This window comes from Erinaceus europaeus, chromosome 11, assembly GCF_950295315.1.
Source record: "Erinaceus europaeus chromosome 11, mEriEur2.1, whole genome shotgun sequence".
Taxonomy (NCBI): Eukaryota; Metazoa; Chordata; class Mammalia; order Eulipotyphla; family Erinaceidae; genus Erinaceus; species Erinaceus europaeus.
The window spans coordinates 89,649,778-89,665,322 of record NC_080172.1 but is presented as its reverse complement, the minus strand read 5'-3'; the positions used below and the strand labels follow the sequence as shown (position 1 = coordinate 89,665,322).

The window sequence follows — 15,545 nt, the reverse complement described above, 5'->3', positions numbered from 1 at the left end:
TGATGTCTATTTCTGTTTCTTTAAAATGATTGAGAGTGTCTAGGATGTTTGGCACAAAAAATAATTTTTCTCTGGCTACCTTTGAAGCAAACAACAACAAATAAAATCGTCCAGTTCACTTCTGACAATTAACATGAAAATAATTATTATACAGTACAATTCAAACCAGAAAAAAAAGAAGATATCCTGTTTAGAGCTTGAAAAATGTATTCACTATCAGTGCTGTTATTTAAAGAAAAATAGTTACGTGGAAAAAGTCTACAAGGAAAGAAATCTCTCCTTCCGAGCACTGCAGAGTTCAACATGCTATAGCCTGAAACTAAGAGACTTGTAAAGCCTAAATATTGAGAGAGAAGAAGTGAATAAATTAAAGATGAAACAGATTATCAGTGGGGATACTTTTAGATGCCAAATAATTTTAATTTATGTTAGGAGAACTTTTCCTCACATATAATAACATATTCAAAGCTTTTCTTTGTTTAGAGGCAGGAGAAAGTTGTGCTCTTTTAATTTGAGTGTTTTTGCTATTTGTCAGTTAAGGCTGTGAAGATAGGCCAGGAGAGAAATGTGGTTTAACCCTGTCTTTTGCAAGTTTTATTGTCTACACATAATCAATATATATTATTAAAAACTATTTGTTTAAACTTATACCAAGAACAGATAGATAATCATGTATCCCTAAAAGTTAGCATAGTCATTGATATGTTGCTGCTTCTTAGTATTTCTTTTGAAAATATGACTAAGCATGGATACCTTTGTATGGATTCCAAGAATGCTTCAGAAAATAATACATATTTTTATTTATATACTTTTATGCATTTATTATTATTTAAAAGTGCAAATGCTTCCTCATAAAAAGAATACCCATGTTGTCAGTACTTCTTAGTATCTTGAAGAAGAAACTTCTGAACTTCAGGTGGTTTTATTTATAGATATTTGAAACCACCAGATTCTAGAGTATGCACTGAAATTTAAGTGATTCTTTTCCTTTTGCTTTTAGACAGAATCATATGTAGTCATTCACTTATTTACAAAAGTAGATTTAGTTTCACACCTCCGTTTCCCACATATAGCTTTGAAGTAACAAATCAAACTTACTAGAGCTATATGCTTTATAATGATATGCTCTAGATTTACATCCTGGTAATTTTATTGAAGACATTTATCTGGACAGGGAAGTTTTTCCATTAAAAAAGGTATATTGAAGTGTTGTGTCCAATTAATATCATCATATAAATGTCTGTGCCACAATAGAAAGTATGAGCCAAACTTCAGGTTTTCTAAGTTATATTTCTCAATTATATAGTTATATAGTTAAAACAAAATATGTTCACTAGAATTTTTTCTCATTTTTCCCCTTTATTGGGGGGGGAATTAATAGTTTACAGTCAACAGTATAATACCGTAGTTGGTACATGTGTAACATTTCTCAGTTTTCCACATAACACTATTAAGCACCCCCACCCCCACCTAGGTCTTACTCCACTATCATATTCCAGGACCTGAATATCTCCTACTCACCCACCCCAGAGTCCTTGACTTTGGTGCAGTACACCAAAAGCAAATTCTCTTATGTGACTGTTCAGATAAGTTGATTGTATTTAAGTTGTTTAACATACATTTCTAATAGTACCTTTGAAGCACCTGGGATCACCACCAAGTAAGAAGTATCAAATGCTTATCATATCAATTTTGTTATATATGGACTTTCATCATAAATTTTGTTCTCTGAATTTGAGAAAATGCCTTATTACCATATTTGCATCAAATAATGATTTTTCCCCTCTATTTCTTATAGTTGTGTAGAACTTGAGTTCACCTCTACTTCTGTCATGCTGAGATCAAAAGTAATATGCTCAAGGTTATATGAACCACTGTGGTGTCTAGGAGAATATATATATATATACACATATATATATATGTATATATATACATATATATACGTATATATATATATCCAGAGGCAGGTCTCAGGACAAAATGTCAAGAAGGATTAAGTTTCAGTGCTAGACAATTCTTTGTTAGCCTCCTATAATACTTACTATTACCTAAGATAACCTGAAAGGGAAAATAAAGAGAACACAGGCTATGAAATTTGAGATTCTGATTTTTTTCAAGTTTATTTTTAGGTCATGACTTTATAGTTGTGAAATTTGCTCATAAATGTCATCTTTATATCATATTTACCTGACCTTTGTTAGATTGTTTTGTTTCATAAGCTGAAGTGTTACCTTTAATTATTTATGAAATAAAAATGATTGCCTTCCCTGGGAAAGTGTGATAGGTTACACAGAGGCTGAAGGTGAGGTTCATATATAGAAAGAACATTTACAGATTCCCACCCTCTGGGAACTCTCACAGCGAGGATTTCTGAAGGACTGTGACAGGTAAACTAGCTTTACAAAAGAAACAGGGCAAATTAACCACACAGGGAGCTAGAGTAATTTCTACATAATAGAAACTTACATTCATTAATTGCTTTTTGAAGTCATCTACAACTCTTAGAAGGAATGCCTTTTTACATAGAGCACCTCTAAATATATTCATAAAATACATCAGATATAGCAAGAAAAATAGAAAGTATGTAACAGTACATACCATTAAGGTTAAATAGATTTTAACCCTTTATTACTTGTTAGGTCCTATTCCAAAAGTACATTTTATTACATATAAAGACTAGACATTTCTATTGCATTCTGATTTCCCCCTCAGAACAACATCTGTCAATGAGTTTTTGTAACATGTTTAAGATCAATTCGGGGGAGACTGGGAAGTGGAACATCTGGTAGAGCACACATGTTACAATGCTAAGGACCTCGGTTCAAGCCCCTGGTCTCCACCTTCAGGGAGAAAGCTCTGTGAGCAGTGAAGCAGTGTTGTATATATCTTATTTTTCTCCCTTCCTGTCTTCCCCTTCCATTTTAGTTTCTATCTGTCTCTATCCAATAAACAAATAATAAAATGTAAAAATTAAAAAAGTTTAATTCAGGTGTGTGTGTACTACCTTTTCATAAGTTTACACATCTTTCCATTCATGTTGTTTGTATATTTCCTTCTGATTTTTAGGTGTTCATTATATATTTTCAATACTAATAGCATCTGCGACTTTAGTGGCTTCTTTTTTCATTTTTAAATTTAATAGGAACAAATTTATCTACTTTGACTTTTTGTGCTTCAAGTAAGAAACCCTTTCCTACTCGTATCATAAAGTTAGCTAATTATATAGTTTTCATAATACTTTGCAGTTCTGATTTTCACACTTTGTTTTATCTGAATACCGTATATGACTTTTGTCAAGGCCATTTTTCCCTTGGTCAGTTTCTTTATTCTTCTGTTGGTAGTATATATTTTAAATTACTGTACATTTTAAGAGTCTCACTAAAATATTTAATGTGTAGACTTCTTGTTATTATTAAATATAACTAGTTAATTTTTACAAACTTTTGAGTCATAGAATTATTGGGTTTAAATTATTTATGATAACTAGGATAGTGCATATGACTTATTACAAAAATAGTTAATAGACTCAGTTAAAGGTCAAATATCCATTGATCCGTACTATGTGGCAATCCGTACTAGGATGTGCAATAATGTTTAATTTGTTATTACTTTACCAAAGTGTCAATAGTAGTCTTTTGTTCTCATGGCTACTCATACTTTCATCACATGGACTTCCCATAATTTTTCAGAGAACACTAGAGAGAGAGAGAAAGAGAGAGAGGAGAAAGGAAACATTGCCTTCAATTTGTGTGACTTTATATTGTGGATAATTCAAACTCGAGGTTTCGTTACTGTTTGTTGTTTTTAATGTTTTTTTAATTTTGTTTTAATGAGAGAAATAGAGAGAGACCAGAGCACTGTTCAGTTCTGGCTTATGGTAGTGCTGGGGGTTGAACCTGGGACCTCAGAGCCTTAGGCATCAAAGTCTTTTTAGTATAACCATTATGCTGTCTCCCCAGCCCCAGACTTGAGGTTTCTTATTTTATCTAGCACTAATGCTGTCACTTATAGTGACTTCTGTCTCTTCCCCACTTCAGCTATACCTTCCCACAGCTGTACCTTCTACCTTGTCATCACACAGAGTTGTTTCATTTCTAAAATATGAAATTCAAATATCTCATTATCTTACCCCAGCCTTAGAGGCCTCCTGTTCCTTGATCTTATCTTTCTTTTAAACCACATCCTCCTGGTTGTTGATTGTTTGTTTTTACCTAGCCTAATCAGTTTATTTTTGGCCCAGCACTTGAACTAGTCTTTGATCAGTGTTAAATGAACTGCTTTCCATCACCTAACTTGATTATATAATTCACCTAAAGAAGTCATTAAGCTCAAAGACCTATGGCTCCTTAAATGTAGTGAGATTTAAATATCTCACACCTACTGTTACTTTAGTTTCACCTGGACTGCTCTTCCCACTGATAACCTGAGCTTCCAGGCTAGTTGCCTCTATAGAATGTGTCCCTTTATAGTTGTCTTCCAAGCTTTCTCACTACCCCTACTACTGACAGACACAGACTAAGTTGTAAAAGAGAAGGGAACCAATTTCTTGCTCATTATAGCATCTTTAATGCTTCTCACATTTCATGCCTTAACCAGCAACTACTAGAACCAACCAAATTTACAAATGAACATTTTAAATATTTGTAAACTATAAAGCATTGGATTCCTAGGGAAGTTCTTGAAGCTTTTGAAGGTGTATCCAAAATTTATCTCATCAATTATTTGGGGGGGAAAAAAGGCATTATACTGACCTTGCTGGAATTTGAGAAAAATGAAGATACATGCTGTAAGAATTTTTTAAATTTAGGTCAAAGATAAACAGAAAGAAATTTGGAAAAAATGGTATTCTTTTTATTAGAAAAAGAACTGATGACTTTATCCAGTGTTGCTTCACAGAGGCACTGCTCAAATTCAGACTGTGGGACAAATATAGATTATGGGACATAATTATGCATAGAATTATATCTGTTTTTGATTATTTCTAAGCTTAATCCTATTTGTTTTGCTCTGTCTTGATGTATGTATGAATATAATAAAATTAACATATAATATTTTCATTCATATTGGATATACTGATTTAGCACATAATGATAAACTACTTCTGTGATGGAATATTAGCTAGTAAAGAAATCAACTACAAAAAAGCAGAAACAAAAACTCCCTCTCCCATCTCAGTGTCTCTTTGTCCTATGAAATAAAGAAGAAACAAAGAAGAAAAAATATTCCCTTCCACCACCTCCTTCTCCCTCTTTCCTCAGAGTACTTCGCTTTAGTGCAATACATCACACCACTTCAAGTTTCACTTCACTTTGCATTGTCCTCTTTCTACTCTTAAATTTCTTAAGTTTCACCTATGGGTGAAACTGTTCAGTATCCGTTCTTATCTTTTTTTTTTTTACTTATGCTACTTAATTTCATGCAAGATGTGATAAAGGAGATGATTTCATCATCTTTAACAACTGAGTAGTAGTCCATTGTGTATATATACTACAGCTTTCTTAGTCACTCATCTGCCCTTGAGCATTTGGATTGCTCCCTAATTTGGGCTATTGAAACTAGACCACTACATATTACCATGCACAAAAGCACACTACAAATGGATCAATGATTTGGATATTAGAGCAGGAGCCATCAAATATTTAGAGGGAAGCATTAGCAGAACTCTTCAGAGTACTCTTGTAAAACATCTCCGATGACTAAAATTCAACTTCAGTTAAAAAAATAAACAAACCAATGGGGGTACATTAAACTGAAAAGATTCTGCACAGAAAAAGAACTATCACCAAAACAAACTTCCTATACAATGAGAGAATATCTTTACTTGCAATGCATCAAAGGACTAATAACCAAAATATGTTAAAATCTTATTAAACTCAGCAACGAAAAGATCAAACAGCCTCATTAAAAATGGGGAAAAAAAGACATGGGCAGAGTATTCACTAAAGAAGAGGACCAGAAGGTTAATAGACATATGAAAAAAAAATGCTTAAAGTCACTGATTATTAGAGAAAGGCAAATGAAGACAACAGTGAAATATACCTTTATACCTGTGAGAATGCCATACATTAGAAAAGACAGAAACACTATGTTTTTTTAAGAATGTGGGGGACAGGTAACTCTTCTACACTTATGGTAGTAAGGCAAATTGGTCCACCCTCTATGGAAACAGTCTGGAGAAATGGACCTACCCTCTGACCTGGCAACTCCTCTCCTGAGGTTACATCAAACAGAAGCAAAGAGATCTTTATATATATGTGTTAATAGAAGGCAAAACATTATTTCAAATGAATACATATTTTGGTATGATTGCATATATATATATATATATATATATATATATATATATATATATATATATAGTTTTAAGCAGAAAAATCTTAAAATATATAATAATCTGAACAGGGGATAATATTTTCAGTTTTTACATATTCAGGTATATTGATTGTTGATCTTTGACTCCAGTGAAATGGCTGTAAAGAACAATTTTATCATATTAAGATGAAATTCATAGCCAGGCTTCTTTTACACAAAACAGCTGGTTTTTAGTGAGATGTATATGTTTTCTTTCAAATCAAAGAGTGTATATACTTACTTTTGCTCACATCTGAATCTACAAAATTTTATCTTAGTAGATTTATCTAAATTACAGTATTCTGTAAGAAGAGAGGTCAAGAGAAAAGAAAACAGAGAAAAGCAAGAGTAGAAGAATGAAACTAGAGAACGCAATAAAAGTGAGAACTTGTGATGTCTTAATGTGATTAAACAGTTAAACATATAAGAATAAAACTATGCTTTTGTAGAAGTTATCATAGTCACATAATTTTTAAATTTGATTTTTTAAGTAAGTTATTTTTCCTAATGTCCTCATACATGGGTACATCTTGATCATTCTCTGAATCTGTACTTTTTAAAAAATATATTTATTTATTTATTCACTTTTGTTGCCCTTGTTTTATTATTTTAGTTGTTATTGATGTTGTCATTGTTGGATAGGACAGAGAGAAATAGAGAGAGGAGGGGAAGCGGGACGGGGGGGAGAGAGAAAGACATCTGCAGACCTGCTTCATCACTTGTGAAGCGACGCCCCTGAAGGTGGGGAACCAGGGGCTGGAACTGGGAATCTTTCTCTGATCCTTGCGGTTTGCACCAGGTGCGCTTAACCATCTGCGCTACTGCCCGACTCCTGAATCTGTACTTTAAAAAAAAAAACTATTTTATGTGACAGTTTATATCTTTTGATTTTGTCATTTTAAGCAAAATCTGAGTTTGATGAGGGAGGGACATGTGAGTCCTATTGACAGCTGCATTCCCTACAGGTCAGCACCTACACATTAATAATCCTTGTAATATTTGTTGAATAAACACAGTCTTATAAAGAGTAAAAGTTAATTCAATATGCCTTTAATCATTTTATACCTATACCCTGTTTTATCCTTTATTCTTTGTGACTGGCTTTTTTTTTTGGGGGGGGGTGGTTATTTTAGTGACAAAACAGTGCTAGTCCCTTCATTAGACTCATTATTACTTCTTATAAAAGTAATATAGTTTTATCTCAGTGACTTTTTCTTTTTGAAAGAGAATGTTCTCCTTTGTTAAAAGTCAGTTCTCTAGACCAGTTTGTTCCCCACCAAATTATCTGTATGCTTCGTTGTAACAGATGGTTTCCATTCTCAGACTCCTTTTTGCTTCTCTGTGAAGACCAACAAGTGAATAATAGTACATTGCTTAGTTGGAAGGAATCCTTTAAGTTATGGTAGAGAGGGACTCAGCATCCAGCACCTCAGACTACCCCAGTCTTCAACTTCTCACTCTACCCAGACCTCTCCTCAGACTTCCTGAAGTTTAAAATATAAACTTACATCAGGAAGAGACCATATGCTCCTGTAAAGAACATTTAGTTTGTAATATTACCGACATTTCTTATTTCACAAAAGTTTTAACAAAAGCAAGTTAGAATAATTTTGGGATGGCCATAGTGCTGTTTTCTTGTATGCACCTGAAATTAGTTCCCAGTTGGGATAAAATTTAAAACTATACCTATAAAACATGTATAAAAATGTAAAATTGATTATAATTTTACTCAACATTTACTTTAAAAATCCTGAAATTTTTATAGGTAATATTTTGAAAAAATTGCAACTAGTCAGTCAAGAGTCTGTTCTTCATAGTATTATCTTTACGTTAAGCTATCTGTCTACTCATGTAACTATAGGTTTGCTGAGGGCAAGAAGCATGATCTGTTCTCATACCACTATGCCTAGCACTTTTTAAAGTGCTAAAAACATTTAAAAGATGAACATGTTATGCTTGTGATCAGTTTACCAGGACAAACTAACTCCATCCTCTGACATCTTGTAAAACCAATTATTTTTTTAATGTGGCTGTGTTTAGATTTTAAATTAGGCCTCAGAGGTGAAAGACCAGCATATTACTGACAGCCCATTTATCTAGTACAAGGCATTCTTCTGTAACTTATTAGCCCTGGGAATTTCTTTGTTTTAGAGCAGTAATATCAGTACAGTGAAAAGATACCAATCTATATTGTGGCAATGGCTCTTTAGATATCCATTAGAAACCACATTGGGGAGAGAGAAAGAATCTGGCACATGTGCTGCTGGGAATTGAACTCAGGACCTCTGCTTGGGAGTCCAGTGTTTTATTCACGGTGCCATCTCCCAGACCACCCAAACTCTGGAATGGAATATAAAGCTGATCTTTTAATGTCTCATTGCTTTGTTTCTAGAACAACTAATCAAAAAGCTTTATAAGTTGTGTTTTTACACAAGTAGAATCTGAACTGGAATTGGCATGTTGGACCAAAGTAAAAGACTCTGGGGTGGGTGGGTAGGGTGGGTGGGGTGAATGGGGAGAATAAAGGTCCAAAAAGGATGACAAAGGACCTAGTGGGGGTTGTATTGTTATTTGGGAAACTGGGAAAGGTTATACATGTACAAACTGTTGTATTTACTGTTGAATGTAAAACATTAATTCCCCAATAAAGAAATAAAAAAGAAACCACATTGGGTGATACTGATACAAAAAGCTAGTCATTGAAGTTTGATTGTGTATGTGTAATTATTCAGGAATGACTTATATCTAGTAAAGTTTTGTTGTTGTTGTTGTTTTGATTGTTTTTGTCTTCAGAGTTATTGGTGGGGCTTGGTACTGGCACTATGAATTCACTGCTCCTAAAGGCCGTTTTTTTTTTTTTTTTTCCTTTTTTTATTGGATAGAAAAGAGAGAAATTGAAAGGGGAGGGGAAGATAATAAGGGAGAGAGAAAGACACCTGCAGGCCTGCGTCTCCACTTGTGAAGTGACTTCCCTCCACCCACTACCCTCTCCCTGCAGGTGGGGAACCTTAGGTTCAAACCAGGACCCTTGTATGAGCCCTTGCATTTCATAAAATGACACTTAGTACTCTGTGCACTTCCTTGTGTGTGCTCCATACTATGTGCTCTAAACCCTGTGCACTAAGGCCCAGCCCCCCTCTGGTAAAGTTTCTTTTAAAAAAATTATTTATAAAATGGAAACACGGGGAGTGGGGTGGTAGCGCAGCAGGTTAAACATAGGTGGCACAAAGTGCAAGGACCGGTGTAAGAATCCAAGTTCAAGCCCCCAGCTCCCAACCTGCAGGGGAGTCGCTTCACAAGCGGTGAAGCAGGTCTGCAGGTGTTTGTCTTTCTCTCCCCCTCTCTATCTTCCCCCCCTCTCCATTTCTCTCTGTCCTATCCAACAACGACGACAATAAGAATAACTACAACAATAATAACTACAGTAATAAAACAACAAGGGCAACAAAGGGGAATAAATAAATTAATTAATTAATATAAAATGGAAACACTGAGAAGACTATAGGATAAGAGGTGTACAGTTCCACACAATTCCCACCACCAGAACTCTGTATCCCGTCCCCTCCCCTGATAGCTTTCCTATACTTTTCTGGTAAAGTTTCTAATGGGATTCTATCTTGATTTGACTTTTTAAATTTAAAAAAAAACATAACATAACTTCTTGGCATGTGCCACTCTTCATGGCAATAAATTCAGCTTTAAAGAAAACTTGCTTCAGAACTTCCTTATATATACATATCTGTGACATTTCACGTCCTTACATTGAAGTCAGCTTCACTTAGCCAGAACCCCATGACTACTATTAGAGCGTAACCATCAATTTACTATTTCTAATTCTTCTGTTTCTTAATTCTTCATGCATACGGACAACTTGGTGACCTTGTCTGATTTTAAAACTAAGCTCAGTTACCTGTGTGAACAGTAGTTAAAAATAAAAATTGTTCACAAGTTATATGAGAACTTAGTTATGTAGGAAAACATATGTTGTAGGAAATAAACATTTGGCAGGTGATCTTGTTTTGTCTTAGACTATTTAATTTATCCCCTTAGACGAAAAGTAATGGATTACATAAAGTTTTTGGTATATCCAAACCTGTTTAACTGTATTGTTATTTTTCTATATGATTATTTTCATTTAACATCTGAAAGTAGTTGCAGAATAAACTTGCAAATTGTGTTAAGCACTGTGTCTGCTAACATGTCTGTTGTCATTACCAGAAAGCCACTTTTTCCTTCTTAGATAAATACAAACCCACTGGTGGCTTTCTGGAATGAGTGGTGACTTTATAAAATAGTGAATCTTTGGCTTGGATATTTTTAAACAGAGCATAAAACCTGTCAGGTATATTTTCTTTTATTTAATTTTTTATATTTATTTTCCCTTTTGTTGCCCTTGTTTTTTATTGTTGCTGTAGTTGTTATTGTTGTTGTTATTGATGTCGTTTTTGTTAGATAAGACAGAGAGAAATGGAGAGAGGAGGGGAAGAAATAGAGAGAGAGAGCAAGATAGACATCTGCAGACCTGCTTCATCGCATGGAAAGCGACTCCCCTGCATGTGGGGAGACAAGAACTCGAACCTGGATCCTTATGCTAGTTCTTGCACTTAGTGCCACGTGTACTTAACCTGCTGTGTGACTGCCTGACTCCCAGGGATATTTTTTAGGGAAGAGGGAAACCTGCACTGAATGAACACTAAACAACTATTTGAAATATGAGCATCTATAAATCTATTTTTTATTGATGGGTTTAATGGTTTGCAGTGAATTCATTGACATATAGGTGTAGTTTCATTATGCACCAGGATGCCCAAGTCTTTTCCATTCCTCCCTCCCCTTCTTTCCTCAGAGTCTTTTGCTTTGATTCAATACACCTTGTCCAGTCCATGTTTCACTGTGTTCTCCTTCCCTGTTTCCATATATTTAGTCCCACTTATAAGTGAGGTCATTCATTATTTGCCCTCCTTCTGGCTTATCTCACTTAACATGATGTCTCCGGGTCTATGATGTCTTCTACATGATGTACAGAAGAAGACTACATCATTTTTAACAGCTGAGTAGTATTCCATTATATATATGCACCAGTTTTTTGGATTTTTTTTTTTCTACTCATCTGATGGTAGACTTCTGGGTTGCTTCCAGCTCTGGCCATTGCAAATTGTGCAGCTCTGAGCTCTCTTTTGATAGGTGTTTTTGTCTCCTTTGGGTTAATGTCTAGGAGAAGTATTACTGGGTGATAGAGTAGGTCCATTTCTAGTGTTCTGAAAACTCTCCAGACTGCTTTCATAGTGATTGGACAACTTTACACTTCCACCATCAATGCAGAAATGTTATTTTTACCCCCACATTCTCTCCAACATTTGTTGTTTCTGTCTTGGGATGGATGGCATTCTCACAGGTGTAAAGTGGTATCTAATTGTTGTCTTTGTTTTCATTTTTCTGATCATCAGTGACTTTGAGCACCTTCTCATATCTGTTGGCCCTCTGGATGTCTTCCTCAGTGTTATTTCTGTCCATAGCCTTACCCCTTATTTATGAGGGGTGATAACCACTGTGCCAGTGGTTGTGATAAAAACGATATTGGTGACTGAGTGCTGATGTGACATTTAACCTCCTCCTTCTTTTCTTATTTTAGTTGAATTTTTCTCTATCATTTACTGATTGTGTTTACCTTATTAGCAGTGTTGCAGTGTATTTTAAAATTGCCGTTATGCAAAAGGAAATAATATAAAAGGGTCCCTTAGAAGCAACCATTCATCCAGCAACTAACACCTTACTTCTATTATATATGCATGTCAGAGACAGAGGGCAGAGCACCAGAATTCTTCATGTCACTGTGACCTTGCTTCTTTGCTCTGGTCCTTATCCTTGTAGCCCTGACCATAGATCATTTAGAAATGGGAAACGCCGACCAATCAGAAATAACCGAAGATTAGTCTAACAAATGGAAAGAATATAAATCCCATCATATTAGAAACTCATAATTCATTCCACATGCACTAAAAGAATATGAGTTAAACACCATATTATTCAAGTTATTTTTCACTGAGTTCAGATTAGTAGCAATGTGTTACCTAGACCCAACTGTTAAAAAGGTCATTTTTTATTGTACTAGTGAAAAGCAACAATATAAACTAAGCAATATGTGTTACTAATCAAATGAAGTTCATAACCAAGGAAAACAAGAGAAAAAAAATAAAAGAAACAGTAATAAGCAAGATTCTGAAAATTAAGTCTGTCATTCCAAAGACTACTTAAGCCTTGCTTCTTTTTCAGAATGTACTAAGGGGTATATTCTATTTTAAAAATATTTTAGGCACTTATTTATTGGATAGAGACAGAGAAAAATCCGGTAAGGGGTGGGGGAGGACAGAAGAGAGAAAGCAGGGCACCTGCAGCACTGCTTCACCATCTGAGAAACTTTGAAACTTGCTCCCTGAAGGTAGAGACCAGAGGCTTGAACCTGGGTCCTCCCAAATTGTAGCATTTGTTCTCTACCAGGTATGCGATCACCCAGTGTAAGATTTTAAAACTTTATATAAATGACTTTATCTGACCATGTATTTTGAGTATTTTAGTGAATCTAAAATACTCCCTCTAAAGAGGGAGCAGCATTGCTCCATGGCTAGTATTTCACAACTTTCTCATGGGACCTGAGCAGTTTGTATTTCTATCCCTAATATATACTTGGTTAGTAAAATATTGCCAGGCTTTATTTCTCACACTTCATTTATTTCTCTAAACGCTTTCAGAATATTCAGTCACTCTTTATAGTAAATTTAAGAAGTGCTCTTTAAGAAGTGCTGTTTTCTACCACTTGTCACACCGGCATGTTTTTTCTTCGTTTTTATTTTTTATGGGACATGGCCACACTGACAACTGTGATGAATTCCAGGACTCTTCTTCTGTGCACTCAACTGGCCTCAGTATTTGAGGCCACAATACTAATTTCAGACTTTGAAACTTTCCTTTTTATTTTATTTTTCTTTTCTTTTCTTTTCTTTTCTTTCTTTCAATTTTTTTTTTTTTTTTTTTGCCTCCATGGTTATCATTGGGGCTCGTTGCCTACACTATGAATCCACTGCTCTTAGAAGCCATTTTTTCATTCAGTTGCTGTTGTTGGATAGAACAGAGAGAAATCAAGAGAGGAGGGGGAGACAGAGAGAGGGAGAGAAAGACAGATACCTGCAGACCTGCTTTCCTGCTTGAGAAGCGACTCCCCTTCAAGTGGGGACCTGTGGGCTTGAACCAGGGCTCATATGCCAGTCCTTGTGCTCCGTGCCATGTGAACTTAACCCGGTGACCTATTGCCCAGCCCCCAAAACTTTCCTTTAAAATTAACATTAAGGGCTGGCAGAATAGCTCATTTGAATAATGTGCTGCTTTGCCACATGTGCAACTCAGATTCAGGCCTAACACCCACTGCATTAAAGGAAATTTTAGTGCTGTAGATTTTTTTTAATATTTAAAATTTGTTTTTATTTATTCCCTTTTGTTGCCCTTGTTGTTTTATTGTTGTAGTTAATTGTTGTTGTTGTTGTTGATATCGTTCTTGGATAGGACAGAGAGAAATGGAGAGAGGAGGAGAAGACAGAGAGGGGCAGAGAAAGATAGACACCTGCAGACCTGCTGATTCACTCCCCGTGAAACGACTCCCCTGCAGGTGGGGAGCTGGGGGCTTGAACCGGGATCCTTACACCGGTCCTTGTGCTTAGCGCCACTTGCGCTTAACCCTCTGCACTACCGCCTGACTCCCAGTGCTGTAGATTTTTTATCTCTTTTACTCTCTATCTTTCTCTCTCCCTCCCTTCCTCTCCCCCTTCTCCTCTCCTTCTTTATCTCTATCTAAAATAATAATAATAAAGTTAAATTTAATTGGCATAAAAACAAAGTTATATAGAGAGCCTACTGCGTGAATGCTTCCTCTGTTTTTTGAAATGTTTGATAAAACATAACAAATGCAACCTTGGATAAACTTCCACATAAACCAGACTCTTAAAAAATCTATATATTAGACTACTTTGTCTTTTACATATTGAACTTCTAAATCATTTTTGTGCATGAAACATTTAGATTTCATTTTAAATTAATAATAGCAACTTAACATCAAGTAAAATAGGCTTATTCTGTACTCTAGGCATTTATAATATATTGAAAGCAAGTCTAATAACCATTTCACTGGCTCTCCTAGCCAGTGTTGACTTTGAGAAAAACAATCAAATCTGCTATTTGTGTTAGGATGCAACCTTACAATATCTGGTAAAGAATTGCTCCCTGAAAGATGTGTGGGCTTAATGTATCCCTCAAGGGGTTTTGTGGTGCAAGAACAGAAGCAAAAGGGAGCTGCAGCAACTTGTAACATGCCTCAGTTACAGCAAGTAACCTAGAGTAAAGGGTGCAATGGTTATTGGCTCTTCTGCCTCATGATGCACTGGAATGATAAGATAGTGTTGACTAAACAGTTCTCATATCTGTTTAATTTATAGCAACCCTTTCTCTTTTCTGGGATCTTTACAAGGGGGAAAAGACGTGAAAATTCAATTAAACTGTTTCCTAAACCACTTCAGGTAGAGTTTGAGGCCTTTTTGAGGTAACTTGGACATCAGTGACTGAATGATAGTTACCCATCCTCCTTTTTACATTTAATGCAGTATTTCTGTCCAGCTGCAACTTCACCATGCTCAAGCACTAGGATAAAACATCTTCAAGTATTGGGTTGTTGGATAATTCATGATGTATTTTTCTATGCAAAAGTGCATCAGGACTTTTGTGACAACCCCGTAGACAAATATTTAACCCTGAAATGTGCAAGAAAAGTGTGTGTGAGAGATTTCACATAAAGAAGGGAGAAATTTCCCCTCTAAATGAAAAAGTGACTGGCCACCTATGTACCACTCTGGTACAATTAGGCCTGTGTGCAATTCAAGCTGCTATTAGTCTAAGTCAAAATATTGAACTGCGACCTCCATTGAACATTTGGAGAAATACAAAGAAAAGAGATGAATCTTGTTTTCAAGTATTATTGATGCTATTGGCATAGACATATTCCTTTTATTGGGTCTGTTTTGCAAGCCTAAATTCAAACTTGAAGAATTTCTCCATATAAATGTCTTAAGTATTGGAGTGGCACATCCATCACCTTTTTGCTTTTGAATTACAAAGATAACCTTAAGATATGAGACTTATAGTGGGCAGTG

The 15,545-nt window shown here is 35.3% G+C and overlaps 1 protein-coding gene across 2 annotated transcripts in view; it reads left to right on the top strand.

The window, feature by feature from the left end:
* The window catches only part of VAV3 (vav guanine nucleotide exchange factor 3), a 351,109-nt gene that overhangs the window by 274,173 nt on the left and 61,391 nt on the right, over window positions 1-15,545 (top strand). The window lies entirely within an intron of this gene.